The 16699-nt window shown below is 34.4% G+C and overlaps 1 pseudogene; it reads right to left on the bottom strand.

Moving 5' to 3' along the window:
- Positions 1-4930: 4930 nt before the first annotated feature.
- Positions 4931-5030, bottom strand: LOC138810723 (U6 spliceosomal RNA; annotated as a pseudogene).
- Between the last annotated feature and the right edge of the window lie 11669 nt (positions 5031-16699).

Here is a 16699-nt window from a genome sequence, read left to right as displayed (position 1 = left end):
CAGACTGCAGGTCTTATGGACCAATCATTTCCACATTGTAGCTCAACTAAGTTGTTTACCATTAGAAGTATTTTGATTGCTTTTTATACCCTACATTTTGAGACAAAGGTACTACTTTAAAATGCTGTTAAAGCAACACTGATATAAAAATCACCTTTGACCCCAGATAAATAATTTACCTTTCATGTACCCAAAAATGCAGTCTGACCTATTATTAATATTAACAATGAGAGGATAAAAAATCATAGACAACAAGGCCTAAGCATGAATTAAAGCCTCTCCAACTTGTGAATACAATTGGTTTAAAAAGACATTAAGGGCTGGGAAGGTGGCTCAGTGGTAGAGCGCTTGCCTTGCATGCATGAAGCCCTGGGTTCGATTCCTCAGCACCACATAAGCAAAAAGAAAAAAACCGCAAGTGGTGCTGTGGCTCAAGTGGAAGACCGCTAGCCTTGAACTGAAGAGCTGAGGGAGAGCGCCCAGGCCCAGAGTTCAGGCCCCACTACCAGACTCCCCCACCCCCGAAAAAAATATATCAATACTACTATATTTGTTCAAAATTTCTCACGATACTAAAGATTCAATTGTAAACTGTTAACACTTGAAAATAACTCATTTTCTTGGACGTAGGAAACAAAACACAAGATTAATCCTAATAATTTTCAAAGACATTTATTTATACTACAAATTCACTCTTATAACTACAAAGATTCTAAAAATAACTGAAGCATAGTGTCACGAAGGCCATAATTTAACTTCATCATATACATTCAAAGGACTTTGCTAATAGAAAATAAATTTATACTAATAATTAGCTCACCCAATTCACTTCCATTCTTTTATTCTATATCTTTTATTTTCATAGAAACTGGCTTTTCATAAAATGATGCATAAAAAGCCTATATACCCACTTATATTTTCAGATTTTAACAATGTTTATTTCAGAAATGTCTTTAGCTGTATAGTCAATGAACTGAAATAACACTAAAATATTCAAAGGTTTTTCCGAAATTGCAAGACTCGCTCTGGGATATTATTTACATTGGAAAGGATATTCAAAAAGCCTTATTTGTTAAAGTTGTGATAGTTACTCCCACAAAAATACTATTAATGAAGAAACCTTCGTATGTATAATACAACTTCAAATGCATCCACATTCTGGAGGTGACACATGCTTTTTGTTTGTTTTTGCAATGTATATCTAATAAACATATCCACAATACTGATTTTCAGTCAATATGATGGGATATTCAAACCTAAAAAATAAGGGGTTTATTATCTTAGTGTGAATAGATACAATCTTACAAAGAAAGTTATTTTCAGCAGAAATCCGGAAAGAGTTTATCCACCTTGAGTTCCACAGGAATAACCAGACAGTAATACCTATTTGGTCAGTTGGTCAAAATTATGAGTATATCTTAAAATTATATCTCATTTAAGAGGTGAAATACATATTTTGTACTGACAGTCATCTTACAGCAATAACTTACTACCTAATTATATGTGTATCTTCTTTCCTAGCATATACTAAGAGTTGAAAGTGATCTCTTTTATCTAACTTAATGGTGTAAATGCTTTGATTATGATGATGTTATTATTTGACAAATAAAATGTACAGAAGGGTGGTTCCACTGAAATGACAGGACAGAAGAGTGATAAATAACAATATTGCAACATAGCTCTATTCAGCCTCACTCTGTCCACATTGGCAAGCAACATTGCAACCGCACACACACACACACACACACACACACACACACATGTGCGCACATGTACACACACATATACATGAATGCCAAATTCAGGGTTTATTGTACATAAAAGTTCAATTAAAATATTAGTGATTAGGAAAAATGATAATTTGACTTATTACAAAATAATACATATTCTAATCACCACGGTTGTTACATTTTACCTGTCTCTCCACATGTGACCACTTAATTTATTTTTAGTTCATTCATTTATTCATCATTCATTAGTTTGGTGCCAATACTGGAGCTTGAACTCAAGGCTTGGCTCTGTCCCAGAATTTGTTATGTTTTTGTTTTAGTTTTCTCAATGCTAGCATTTTACTGCTTATACTACAGCTCCATTTCTAGCTTTTGCTGGTTACTTTCAAACCAGAATCTAATGGACTTTTTTGTCTGGTTTCAAAGCACAGTCATCAGATTTCGTCTTTCTGATTAGGTAGGATTAAAGACCTGAGTCACCCGTGTGGCTCTTAATTTTTCCTGTACATATGTAATGCACATACTTAGATAGTAATTTAAAACTGAGAACATAGAAGCAAGATGTACAGTGATGATATTGTCCTGTCAGAAATTCAAATTAGTAATGTAAATTTCTTCTTAAGACCATACACAAAAAATACTTAAGAAGAAATCTGATGTTGTGTGTGTATATGTGCGTGCATGTGTGTGTGTGTGTGTGCTGTTGCAATATGTTCCACATATAAGCACTGTGCAGCGGTGTCCAGCCATTCACAGTTATTGCATGAATATCTGCCTTGAGATACCAACTCATGGGCAATGTCTAGGTGTCCACTCTAGGCTTCGCGATGAAGAGGGGTATACTCATCCTCATCCCTAGTATTCATATAAGTGGCCTTTTTGGAAAGTACTCTCCACACTGTAGTAAGCTGCAAGACAAGCACTCTACCACTAAGCCACCTTCCCAGCCCAAGGATTAAGATTCTTGCCTGTAATTTAGTCAAAGCTATGTCTCATTACGTAGGCGACTAAAAATGTATTTACTAATTTCAAGTAAATACATAAATTCTATTTCCATCTCTTTTAAAAAATAAAAAAATTGTTTGCTCTGTAAATTGATTAGATGCATGGATTTTGTGGCTAGCTATGTCATTTCACATATGTATCTCTTTTCCTCTTTCTCTTTCATGGTTCTCATAGACAATATGGTTGCTCCATAATTATCCTAATTTATTTTGCTTTTATATTTTTAGTTTCATCATTTCACTTTCTGCTCTGTCATTTCCCAGAACAGCACCACATAAACAGAAAAATCCAGAAGTGGTTCTGTGGCTCAAGTTGTACAGCTCTTGCCTTGATTTGAAGAGCTAAAGGAGAGTGCCCAGGCCGAGTTCAGGCCCCACAACTAATTTAAAAAAAGAATCTAAATACTTGATAATTCTACTAACAGATCTGACTGAAATCAGTTGAATCACACTTTTCCTGTACAATGAAGGAATAGGTCCAGGCTAGGAAAACAGCTACAGAAGGCAGGCAGATTGTATCTGTGACAAAACTTTGTGGAAAATGGAATCGAGGATTACTTACTGGTGATTCACTTGCACTTGAAGCATGATTCTCAACTATTGCTTGCTGATTCTGAACTATTGCTTTGATCATTATATTTTCCAAGAAGAAAAAGTGAAATTTAATTGGTAGTAAAGGACTACTAATACATTTTGACTTCTCATTAAGCATCTTCAATCATCAAAATCACTTGAAGGCAATAGACAGGCCTATTTTTATATGAAAACAAGTGTCTTTAAAAAAGCAAAAATTTAGGTAGTCATACCAAGGACTTCTATTTTACTACTGCATTATACATTTTTTCTAATGTTGGATACCAACATTAGAAAGCTACTAGAAAGCTCTTAAAGCCCATATGTTGAATAGTGAGTTCTCTTACACTATAACATGATATTTCCCAAATCATTTACAAAGAAGGCATTGTATCCTATTTTCTCATTCCTAGAATAAGCTGCACATGAAGACACCAAGGGTGCTCATGTTCAGACAAGGAACAAGATGAAAAAGTGAGGAATGGTATCAATTTCAAGAAAAAAATGAAGTAGGATCCAAGCAAATTTCTTCTTTGGGATGCCGAAATTAATCTGCTTACTATGGTGTGAAGACTACTTTCCAAAAAGGCCACCCAGATGAATACTAGGGATGAGGATGAGTATACCCCTCTTCATATGGAAGCCTAGAGTGGACATTTAGACATTGTCCATGAGTTGGTAGCTCAAGGCAGATATTCATGCAATAACTCTGAATGGCTGACACCCCAGCACAGTGCTTATATGTGGAATAATACCAGAGTGGCAGATGCCAATCCCCAAATTAAAGGCCTCTTGTCCTCCTTGCATGTTGCTGCTGGGAATAGAAATCGAAAAGATACTCTGTTGAACCATTATATCAAACCAGGTTTGAAGAACAGCTTGGAAGAAACTGCATTTAATATTGCCAAAAGGATAAGTATGTATCACTACCTCTTTGAAGTTGTGGAAGGTTGTACAAATTTTTCGCATGAGTCGTAATGGTTTGGTTAAGTTTCTTAAATTTCAAAAATGCCAGTCCATCCTTTGTGGCCCTACGAATTTTTTCACAATAAAAAGCAACAGCAATATCTTACTTTAAAAATTCATGGATTCCATGGTATTCTTCCAAGTGAATTGCCTGACTCTGATGTCAAAATGCATTCAAGAGTTTTTTGTATACATCTATAATGATTTCTGCAGAGTTTGTGATTTTTTTAATCAGAAATAATTTTAACTTATCTGTTGAAATGGTGCTTTTGTGAAAAAAGTATATCTATGTTTGTACAATATCCATAATCTATTTCATTCGCTCCTAGATATAATACTTTGAATTCTACATTTTTATATAATGTATAGTTTCATTAATAAATGTGTCCTTTCAGATTGCATTCCATATAGAAGAAGTTTAAGATTCCTTTTTTTCCTAGGTCCTTATATTATTTTATTTCTTTGGGATAACATGACAATGTTATGTAATTTCAGTTTTGTAAAGGTTATGCTATGTAAAGGCCTTTCTAAGGTGAAGATTTAATACACTGATGTCAAACTAACCTTTAATTCTATGAATTACATGTATTGTTACACTTGTATTTTTATAATCAACTTTTTAATAACTGTTTTTATATTTCTTGCATCAGAAGAATGAAAAACATAGAATACTTCACAAATTTTCATATACTCCTTGTGCAAGTGCCATGTTAATCTCTGTATTATTGTAATTTGGGTAGACCTGCTGCTGAAGCATGAAGTACCCTATAAATTTAAGTACTTAATGATGCAATCTTTACACAGGCATATATCCATGGTTGCCTATTTGTAACAAGGAACACTTATTGTTCCTTAAAATGTGATTGATCTTATTTCTCTAAAATTCTGTGTATAGTGGAAAAGCTTATATCATTTGGCCGATTGCTCATATTTACAATTTTTTTGTCAATGACTATTTTGTCGTTTTCATTTTAAATTTGATCATACTTTGAAGCCTTTAAAGCTAAGTCCAAAGGTGATGGCTTTTCAAGTACTTATTTATCAACTGAGTTAGCTTTGTAGAGCTAATGGATTCAAAGTAAGCCTTGCTTGAGAGCTACTTCTAAACTTCTGCAGCATAAAATTTCCCAAATAAGGTCTTGCTGGGACAAATGTCTACCTGAACCTTTACCCTTCTTCCTTGTAGGAACAGACCAACCAGAATATCTTACCCTGACAGCATAGATTGTCTTACTGGAACAAAACTAATCTTAGTTACAAGGGATCATAGAGAGATGAACAGTTCAGACAGAATTGTTCAGAATAGAAGGTATTTTATCAAAATATAATTGTTTATTATACTTATCATTTCAAAAGTAGCTAAAGCCAAGAAGGTGAAATAATTTTCATATTCATGATTACCTACTGTCCTGGCCTGTCTATCATCCAACCAGGCAGGAACTTACACTACTGACTCTCTATCACCAAATATTTCCATAGCTCCTGGAAAAGTCCATATGTTTCTCCTCGATATTAGGCCTTAAATTGGTAATGTTTTAATCACATTGTTTCCTCTTGCCTCTAGGCTGTAAATCTACAAATGGTAAAGCTTTAAGTCTAACTCTACCAAACACTGAGGTAGAGATAATGGAAGAATACTTTGAAACAGAGTTGCCTTTGATTCCCTAACCACAACACAACAATGCAAAACAATTTTTATATTATATATACTTATAAATTTTATATTTATAAATATAAAGTATGTGCTGATTTTAAATTTCACACAGTAAATATTACTAGAATTGATAATTTGACAAATATATTGAAACTTATTCCGATAAATAGAATGGAATATAAATAATTAGATTTAGGATATATATTAGAATATAAAAAGTATCAATGCAATATCTTCGGTATAAACTTGTGATACGTTCTATGTGTTCGTTATCTTCTGAATTCACATGGTAAAATAACAGTATTGTTTTCTGCTAATCTATAATGGATTTTACTCTGATGCTCTGTTTATTGTTTTAACTCGCTGGTCCCAAAGTGTTTTTCTCCATATTTCTGAAGCATTCTTACTGATTATACCCAAATTTTGCTGATATGATGTCTAAAAGCTATTATGCTTCTGAAGTATCCACGGATCCGAGGATACCAGTTCCTAGTTATCTGTATCATCAGATAGCAAGGGCAAGACTTCTCACATAGGCCCATGCAACATGCCAACAGAAAATAATTGAAGACATCTCAATTTCTCATTTCCTATAATATTTCAGGACCCCAGTTGCTTACAAGATTTAGCAGAATTCAATTGTGAACTGCAAGGCAAGTTAAAATGAAAGATGAGATCACAAAATCTGAGAGAAAGTACTATAATTCAAACTTTCAATTTACAGATGATCAGCCCATATGAGTCAACAAAATTACAAATGAACAAGATTATTTTTAATACCCCTCTCCTAATGATTAATGAAAGATTTTAGTGAAGCCAAAAAATAGTTTTTGTAATGATAAATCCATAAGTGGCCTACCAAGGCTAGGAATACCTGATTTAGAGGTCAAATATAATTTAGAAAAACATTAATTGAGAAGATCCTTAGTGCTTCAAAACACTGGTACTTCAGTAAAATGAGGTTCTGTAGTATAAAAAAATGTTGTCATTCTCAAACCAAAGATAACCTATATTTAATCTCCTGAAAGTATATTCACTTTCAAATAAACTACTTAAAATCACATTTGCCAAAATAGCACTTGACAAGTAGATGATAGTGATATTACAAGGATTTCAAGTGTAGGGAGCTAGTTACAATAGAGTTGATTTACGTACTCAGCACCAATAGCAAACAAGTTCAACCATTCATCCAAGTGTAGAAATAGTACTCCCCACCATTTGTGTTGTTCAGTAGGTGCCTTCCAGAAATGTGTTAAATATATCAGCCTCCCATATTTCAAACCCAAATATTAGCTAATAAAGTAAATTTTATCACATAAGAAGGTACATTTTAAAAAGTCACTAATAGTTGCCTTATCATGTGTTGTTTTATATTTTCCCTATCTGTCTAACATAGTAAGAAATATGACTTTAAGTTTTGAATATCGGTACTGATGAGAGATGTGACAAAATAAAATCTGTCTTTTATTTGTGTCATATTCCTCTAAGTAGTAAATTTTAGTTTTCTTCTTTTTCCAAAACTTATAGGTAGTAGAAAAAATTATCCTATGTAAAATAAAATAATCATACACCATTTTACAAAGCAATTTATAAAAACTGGTAGTTATAAATAAATTCTAAGCCATTTTTAAATTTTCTTGTTGACTAAAGATTAATCTTCCAAATGAACTAGAATAAAATCATGTCTAAGTGCTTCACATATCCAGTCTTGCAAATTGTTATTGCAGATGAATGAATTATGGAAATATAAGCTGAAATCAGTTCAAGTATATGTGGGAGAGAAAATCCATGGAATGTATATAAATGTTTCAAAGTATTAACAGGCAGTTTAACAGAATGACTATCAGGAAATTGAAACCAGAGAGGAACAATAGTAAAGAAATAGAATGAATGAAAAATGGAACAAGGGGCAAGTACAGCTAGAATACTCAATGTACATATGTAATGAAGGAAGTGTTAAATCTGAACTCAATCTTGGAAAAAGAGTTGGTTGACATTGATAGAAGGAGTGACTCTGATCCAGGAGAATTAGACAATTAGATGGACATATTTAATTGTAAAACACTTGCACAACCTTTTGAAATTCAGTTAAAAAAACAACAAACAAAAACACACAATAATGACAACCAAACAGCAATCTCTAGAGAGTATGAACATGACCTCTCAAAATTTTAAGCAGTTAATGAAGGGCAGTCTTTGGAAAAGCAAACAATCTGTTCAAAGAGGGCATTTTGGGGTAGGGGAGAATTTTGACCAGATTTAGAAAGATTGTCTAAGGTTATAAATCACCTATATCTTCTGCAAATATTTTCTTCTGCGAGTGCTCTTTGTCTGAACTGGATACTCCAGTCCTGAGTCACACTTGATAGCTTGTGAAGACAGAATGGAAGAAACAAGATCAAGAACCTATTTCTCCACTGGAGAGAAAACAGTCCTCTCTGTTTTCTCTCAATCTCCTCACTACTCCATTTTCATACTTTTAATAAAGTCAAGTGATTTTGAATTATATCTTTTCTTCTTTGTTCTCACAAAGTAATTGTTCAAAATAATTCATTAAATATTATTTGCCATTATTTTCTATCATGCTGTTTACTTGTTCAAGCGAGTCCATTAAACTTCCCCTTTTCATTTGGTTGCCACGAAAATCCAACAACTGTGTTAATGAGGACCAACGCTAATGCAAAACTTTGTCTACAAAAATCCAGTCCAAGAAAATATAATCACAAATATTTAGCTATAATTTTTTTCTTTTTTTTTTAACCTTGAAATCTTCTTGTGTCTAAAGTGCCCACAAAAATAAGTATTCCACCACTTTTTGGTTCAATCACTTCTAACCTCAAAGATATTTTGCTAACAAGATGCTTAGAGGAAACCTAAGAATACTCCACTTTTATCTTCTCTCTTAAAACTTTTATCTTCTTTCTTAAGAATCTCTTTAGATACAATATCAGGAACAGTGAAGTTATTCTTTGCAAAATTATTTCAATAGGTTATTTTCCTCTTGGTCTTGTATTTGCTCAACAAGATGTATGGAGAAGAATAGAGTTAAATCACCAATTCCTTGGATGATATTGTCTGTTACAAAGGACAATACTTCTATGTCCTACTTCTATGTCCTCTTCTTAGCTCTTGCCTGATTTCCAATTAATCACAGGTTCTTGGCTTCAATTCTAGTGAAGCTGAAGCACTATAAGGCTTCCCCCACTGCTACATCTTCATGGTTTCTCTTTGAAAACTCTTTTATTTGGAGGTGGAATTTATTTTCATGTCTTGATTCAATTTGTTCTGCATTATACTGAGCCAAATAAGCTCTGTAAAATCACTTTAGGTAGCAAAAAGATTAACACAATCTATATCACTATATAAAATAGTTTTGGCCCCCTCCAGTGCTGAAACCAAAACGCTTAGCTAGGGCTTCTAATGACGTGTTTTCTTACCTTTTCTATTTGCTCGATTCTTTTCTGATCCCCAAACTTTTGGGCTTATGTAATAAGAGAAGTTTTCACTATCTCATGTTAATAAGGATATTATATTTTTGAGCTACTTAGAAATGTGAAATCATTGAAGTATCCAATCAGATTTTTTTCTGTGTTTCAGTGCTTCACGTGCAAAGACATTGTGGAAAGTATTAAAACAGAGAAGTGTAAACTCAATACGTTCTTTCATTGTGCAGGACACTTTCTCCCTAAATATTTTGACCCAAATAATCTTTTTAAGAGAATTACTGTTTAGTAATCAAAGGTCAATTCTCAAATTTTGATGTCTTATTTAAAAAAAAAACTTTGAATTTAAATTCCAATACAACCTTTTTTCACACAGTAAGAGTATATTTCCTGGGTAAGGACAATTCTCATGGGAACCTATACAGGATTTACAGCAAGGTTTGAGAGGTTTGTTTGTTTACTGTGAAAATGAGCCACCTTACCCACATTGCTCCCTCTTAGCTAAGTCTCCATGGATTTCTTTGCATGAAAGCCTATTTTCCCAGGAAATTTTAAATTTTCTTAATAGGCTAAGTTAAAAGTTAGAACAATTAAAATTTACCTGCCATAATTTTAAAACTCTTTTGGAATTCCTTTATCAGAATCTCAAATTTACCAATCCTAATTCCACGTTTATCATCAAAAGCAGTTAACATGTTGTTTTCATGATATAGTATCCATGAAACTATTATTTTCCAGTGGTTTTGTTACGCATATATATGAAGGTATAAGCTGATGCTGAGCAAAATGAACTCCAAGATATGGAAAGAGATATTTATTTGCAGTTGTTGTTTTTAATGTACTATGTGATTTCTATTTTCCTTGGGTTTTTCCCCTATGGTATAACTCCTACTGTGTTTGAATTTGGTACCCTGTGTATTGTGTATACATTTACCTTAATTAGGGAAGGGAAGAGAAACAACAAAATGGCGAGATAAAGGACAAAAAGCAAACCAATGCAATAGCAATACTCAGGAGACAATATGTTGGAAATGTACATTACAACGTGTGAGGGGTTTGGGTATGAAGGAAAAACGTGAGAAAAAATGAGAGAGGGCATAACAAGTTTGAAAAGTTATGTATTCACTGCCTTACCATTGCTAACCCACTGCACATCACTTTCACATTAAAATTAAATTTAAAAAATAGCCTGCATGAAATAAAATTCCACTGTATTGGTATAGTAAATATTATTCTTTATGTAGTAACTTTTTAAAAATTCAGTACTATTGCCATATAATTTGAATTAATTACCCCTTCTTTATCAGAGGGCCATCAACTTGAATGTTATCCAACTGGATAATTTATTCACAATATACTTGCCAATATTTTCAGAAAAGAATAAATTAGTACTTTCTCATACTAAAACCGAAAACCATTTAATTCTATGGAAACCCATAACTTTTAAAAGTAAATAAGTTGTTAAGAGGACAGAATATGTGTGTTCTTCAAAATTCCTATGACTAATAACTACTCACTTTCAAATTCTCAACATTCCATACCTGAGAGATTCAAAATAGTACCTGTTTGCATTTTATGTAATTCTGCAATAGATGCATTTTCCAATGGGGTGTTACAGATTGAGAAGTGAACAGAAAAATAGCCACATTCTGGTATAGGATAAAAGTATAAAGCACCGGTTATAATTAATTCTTCAAGAGTAAGCAATTGTTTATCAGATTAAGCTATTATTTCTATGACCATCAATCCCAAAATTTATGACCTAAAGTCATCCTAGACCAACAGTTTCCAACTTTTAGGGTGCACCTCAAAATTCCCTTAATTCACATCACAAATAGCTTATCTCTATTGGGAAAAATATTACACCTTGCTAATGTGATGCCCTCCGTGTTCTGGAAAGAACACCACAACGTACTGGGTTGCATCATTTTTCCTCCACTGGTATTCTTGCAAATATTATTTATATTTATACTTTTTTTACTATCATAGATATTCAGGATGCTAAGATTGGAAGATTACAGTTGAAAGCCCACCCAGGCAGGAAGGTTCCCTAGATTTTTATCTCCAATAAACTTCTCAGCAAAAGCCAGACACAAGTGGTACTGAGGTTGAAGTGGTAGGGCACAAGCCTTGAGCTTAACAGGCTCAGAGACAGTGTCCAGGTCCAGAGTTCAAGCCCTATGACAAAGCAATAAAACAAAAACAAAAATAAAAACAAACCCAAATCCTAGCATTTTTCTCACTGTATACAGAGGCACGTAATTAAGGAAATTGCTTCCTGTGTTACATACAGGTAGAAGAAAGAAGAGGTCACACAATTATTCTATTCATACCATGTTATATTAAAGCCTCAAAAATTGCTTTTTCTAAATTTATAAATTAATATCATCAATTTCTTGGCAACTCTGTCTAAATTATTCACATTATCATTTTCTACATTAACAGTTAGAATTATCTATTAACTGAGTTCTAATTATAACTCGCTTGAAACAATATGCTAGGTAAATAGAATGCAAGAAACATCTGAAAATTTGTCAATTAAACCCTCTACCTAAAAAGAATTTTGTAGTATCCTATAGAATATGAAATTACAAATGAAACCAAAGTATTTTTTGAAGTCTAAACTCCAATTTAGCAAGATCTATAAAGACCTACATTAGGTGATCTTTGCTATTCCTCCAGGCTTAAGCTTTGGAATCCTTCATCCTTTCCTTGGAATCTAACAGAATGATGATTACGTACTTTTTCAAATTTTGGATGGGAATCATGAACCACTTTGCATCTAGGAATGTTCTGTAATGAAGAGCGCATTTAAAACACAACTGAGGAGGGGCTGGGAAGGTGGCTTAGTGGTAGAGCACTTGCCTCAAATGCATGAGGCCCTGGGTTCAATTCCTCAGCACAACATAAGCAAAAAGGAAAAAAAGCTGAAAGTGGCGCTGTGGCTCAAGTGGTAGAGCACTAGCCTTGACCTGAAGAGATGAGGGACAGTGCCCAGGCCCAGAGTTCAGGCCCCAAAACCTGAACCAAAAAAAAAAAAATTAAAAAAGAGTTAAAAAAATAAAAAATAAAATAAAACACAACTGAGGATTATATACCAGTTGTATTTCAATAGAAAACTTGGCTTCTCAAAACATAATGAAAAAATTAGCCCAAATTTCCAACTGTGTATTCCTTTCTTGTTTGGTTTGTTTTATTAAGACAAAATTATACTACCTGGTCCAGCGAAGTTATCAGTAGTAATTCCAGTCTCTAATCTCCTGTCAGTTTGAGTGCTAGAATTCAAGGCTTGTATCACATTGCCCCACCATAGTTTCTTGGTTTATTTCTTTATCTGTTTGTTTGTTTATTTATTTATTTTTGGGTCCGGTAATGGGTCCTGAACTTTGGGCCTGGATGCTGTCCCTCAGCTCTTCAGCTCAAGGCTAGTGCTCTAACACTTGAGCCACAGAGCCACTTCTGGCTTTTTTCTTTTTGCTTATGTGATGCTGAGGAATCAAACCCAGGGCTTCATGCATGCAAGGCAAGCACTCTACCACTGAGCCACCTTCCCAGCCCCTTCTTGGTTTATTTAATCTAGATACAGACTATCAATTCTGAACTTATCCAGTGATATTATCCACTAGACTTCTCAGACTGTTCATGCACTATTTTCAAAGATGTTCTAACATTTGACACAGGGTATGAACATTTTCAAATGCACCTGCCTGGTCTCTGATTCATTCCTCCATGGATCCTATCCCTTTAATATTGATTACTTGACTCTCTTACTATCTCTGGTCCCTACTTATGTAATATTCTCAAACTTTTTTGAAGAAAGTTCACTTTAGGATTTTCTAATTTTAAAAATTACCACATGATTCTAGTCTCACTCAGGACATACTTTCTATTGTTTTCTAACTTTTCTACATATTCTGAGAGTTGCTTCATTTGTGTATATGTGTGTGCACATATAAGTGTGTTTATGTTTATATGTATGTATGCAAAAGCCTCAAGCTCTTATTCATCATTCTTGCTCATGACTGTTATTCCATCACCTGAGCCATTCTTCCAATCTAGCTTTTGGCTGGTTAATTATAGATAGTGTCTCAAACACTGTTCTGCCCAGGCTGGATGCAATCTGAACTTCCCAGACTCCTTTACATACTTAGGTTTAATTTATCCAGTAGAAACAACTTTTAAGCTACAAACATTTTTGTGAGTGTAAAGTCTAAGCTGTAGCCCAGATTTTTAACTCAAGAATTCATATAATGATAGATGAACATACACATTACATATGTTGAATGTACACTGTTAGAAATGTGATCCTAAGCTGGGTGGTGGTGAGATCTGAGGATTGGGGTTCAAAGGCAGCCCAGGTAGGAAAGTCCAGGAGACTCTTTTCTCCAATTTACTGCAAGAAAACTGGAAGCCGCACTGTGGCTAAAGTGGTAGAGCATTAGCCTTGAGCAGAATAGCAGAGGGACAGTGCCCAGGCCCAGAATTCAAGTGCCAAGACCACCACCAACAAAAAATATATAAGTAAAGGAAAGAAAAAATGTGATCTTATCCATCAGTTGATGGCTAGTATAATCCCTGCTCTCTCAAGATGGAATTTTTTCCTTATTAAATCCATGCTCTTATATCTGACTTGCATTGGAAACAGAATTATTCTTCCATTCTAATTTCTACAAAGTTGTGTCATTAGCAAGCGTGATTAGGAAGGGAGTGGCCTCATACTTCGGGTTCCACGTAGGAGTAATGCTTTCTCTATATCACTCTCATAAATCTACATACTGGACTTGGCTTTATTATTTCAATGTGGTCTTATTTGTAGAGTCTTCTATAGTGTATTGAACCCTTATACTTAAACACAGAATTTCCCTTTCTCTTATTATTGCTATAGTTAACACGAGTTAACAAATTCATGTACACTTGGGAAATAATGTGCAGCATATATACTCACAAAAAAATGATCTAGGACCCTTCTTCCTCTTTAAAATTCGCCTTAATTTACAGAGAATTTACAAATTTTGAATTCAATATACTCATGAATAATGTATTTATAAGAAATATAAATTTCATATTTTCTCTTTACTAAGTTGTCTCTGAAATACGTGTTACATCAGGTCCAATGTGTTCTTGTGTAATTTCGGTGAAGCCGGAAATCATTCATTATACCTCAAGCAGCACCATAGATTGTTCCTGGAAGTAACTGTTACTGGATATGGAAACTGATCCCAGTAGAGGAATGGAACATAGAGTATTGACAAAGTTCAAGTTAACTTGTGCTTTCCTTTATACTGTAAAAGAAGAGAATCCGAAGGCTTGAAGGAAACTCTGTCCCTGACTTTTTCTAGTGTGTTTTGACTTATATATAATTTTTCTGTAAACTTCTAGTTGAGAGTATTACAAAAAGATATAATGTGCCATTTGCTGGCCAGCATAGAACAAAAAGAAATAACGTTGTTTTAAATATGTTCTTCTTCAGGGACTGGGAAGTTGGCTCTGTGGTAGTGCACTTGCCTTGCATGCCTGAGGCCCTGGGTTAGGTTCCTCAGCACCACATAAGCAAAAATAAGCCAGAAGTGGTGCTGTGGCTCAAGTAGTAGAGCGCTAGCCTTGAGTTGAAGAGCTGAGGTAAAGTGCCCAGGCCCAGAGTTCAGGCCCAAGACTGGACCCCCCAAAAAAATTCTACTGCAATGAAACAAAGACATGGATGTTTTATAGTGTTTTTTGGATGGATATTTCACCCCGAGATGATTCTTTTGTTGCAGAAGTCAGTTATCAATTACTTTAGTTTGGTCCTGAGTTCTCCAGAGCAATAAGGATTCCAAAAAAGCATCCAGTGCCTATGATCAGCAAAAGGAGCCATTTCTCAGACCAATACTCCTTTAAGGAGGGTCCAATGAAATATCTGTTTTTTTGTTTGCTTTTGTGTTTAGCTTGTGTTGGTTCTGGGGCTTGAACCCAGAGGCTGAACCCTGTCCCTGAACAGTTTTCTTTCCTGCTCACCTACCCCCAGAGCTAGTACTCTACTGCTTGTACCAAAACTCCAATTCTGGCTTTTTGCTGTGTAATTACAAATAAGAGTTTGACAGATGCTCCTGCCAGGTTTGGCTTTAAACTAAGATAGTAAGAAAGCTAAGTGACATCAACTGTATAGACTTCTCTTTTCAAACGAGAAATATTAGATGAAGTTTATTGTAAAGCTAATATTTTACAATTTTTTTCTTTCTTTATTATTGTGAGCATAAGGTACAGAGGAGTTACAATTACATGGGCAAGATAACGAGTACATTTCTTATCAATCATTGTTGCCTCCTCTTTGTTTCCCTTTCCCATCCCTTCCCATATTCCCCCCTCCCCATACCGGATCCTCCCGCACACCAACGTTGTAAAGTTCGTTTTTCGACATAACGACTTGTACATCTCATTGTTGAAATGGGTCCACCTGTATCCCTAGTTAAATGATTTGTTTTTAGAGCATATGCCCAGAAAAGAATCCATAACATTACTCAGCAAAAGTTGGTGCACTGAATCATTTTGGAATTTTTTTGTTTGGGAGGATTATTGAACTTGCCATTCCTTTTGGGGAAACTTAAAGTCATATTTCACCTTTTTTGTTGGTTGTGGGGCTTGAACTCTGATCCTGGGTGCTAAGCTAGAGCACCACCTCTGGGTTTCTGGTGGTTAATTGAAGGTTAGGGTCTCGTGGACTTTCCTGACCAGGCTGGCTTTGAACCACAATCCTCTGGTCTCAACCTCCTGAGTAGCTAGGATTACAGGAGTAAACCACCAGCACCTGGCTCATATTTGCATTTATGTGCACTGAATGACACTGTGTAGACAAAGAATGGAAATTTTAACCAAATGATATTGCAGCATTTCAGAAAAATTGAAGTAGCAATAAATATGTCCTCCTTTCCATTTTGTTACATTAATGACTGATGAGCTATGGGACCCTTACATGAGCATCCTCTGCCATCTGTATAGGTGTATTTAGTATCAGGAAATGTTCATAGAGAAATATAGAAAGAATAAGATTTTTAGAAAGCAAAGGAGATAAGGTATGAAAGAATAGCTTAGAAGGAGATACATTTATCACACAGAGATTAAGAGCTAGCCTAAGAGATGTAGAATGTTAAAGGCAGTGAGGAACAGCCTAGTTGACAACTAGTTCTACAATAACCAAAAATGGTTCTCAAGAACATTTTCTGGTATACCTTAATTACTATCATTTATTCCTTCTATCTGGAATTATTCCTTATTTTCTTTCCCAACTATTAATTAACCTCTGCATTTTTGGTGCCATAACTGTCCAAAAAGATTTCAAAATCACACATAGCC

The sequence above is a fragment of the Dipodomys merriami genome, unplaced genomic scaffold, assembly GCF_024711535.1.
Source record: "Dipodomys merriami isolate MVZ:Mamm:240054 unplaced genomic scaffold, mDipMer1.0.p SCAF_507, whole genome shotgun sequence".
NCBI lineage: Eukaryota > Metazoa > Chordata > Mammalia > Rodentia > Heteromyidae > Dipodomys > Dipodomys merriami.
Note: the sequence above shows the minus strand (reverse complement) of the source record. Positions and strands in the feature narration are given on the sequence as shown.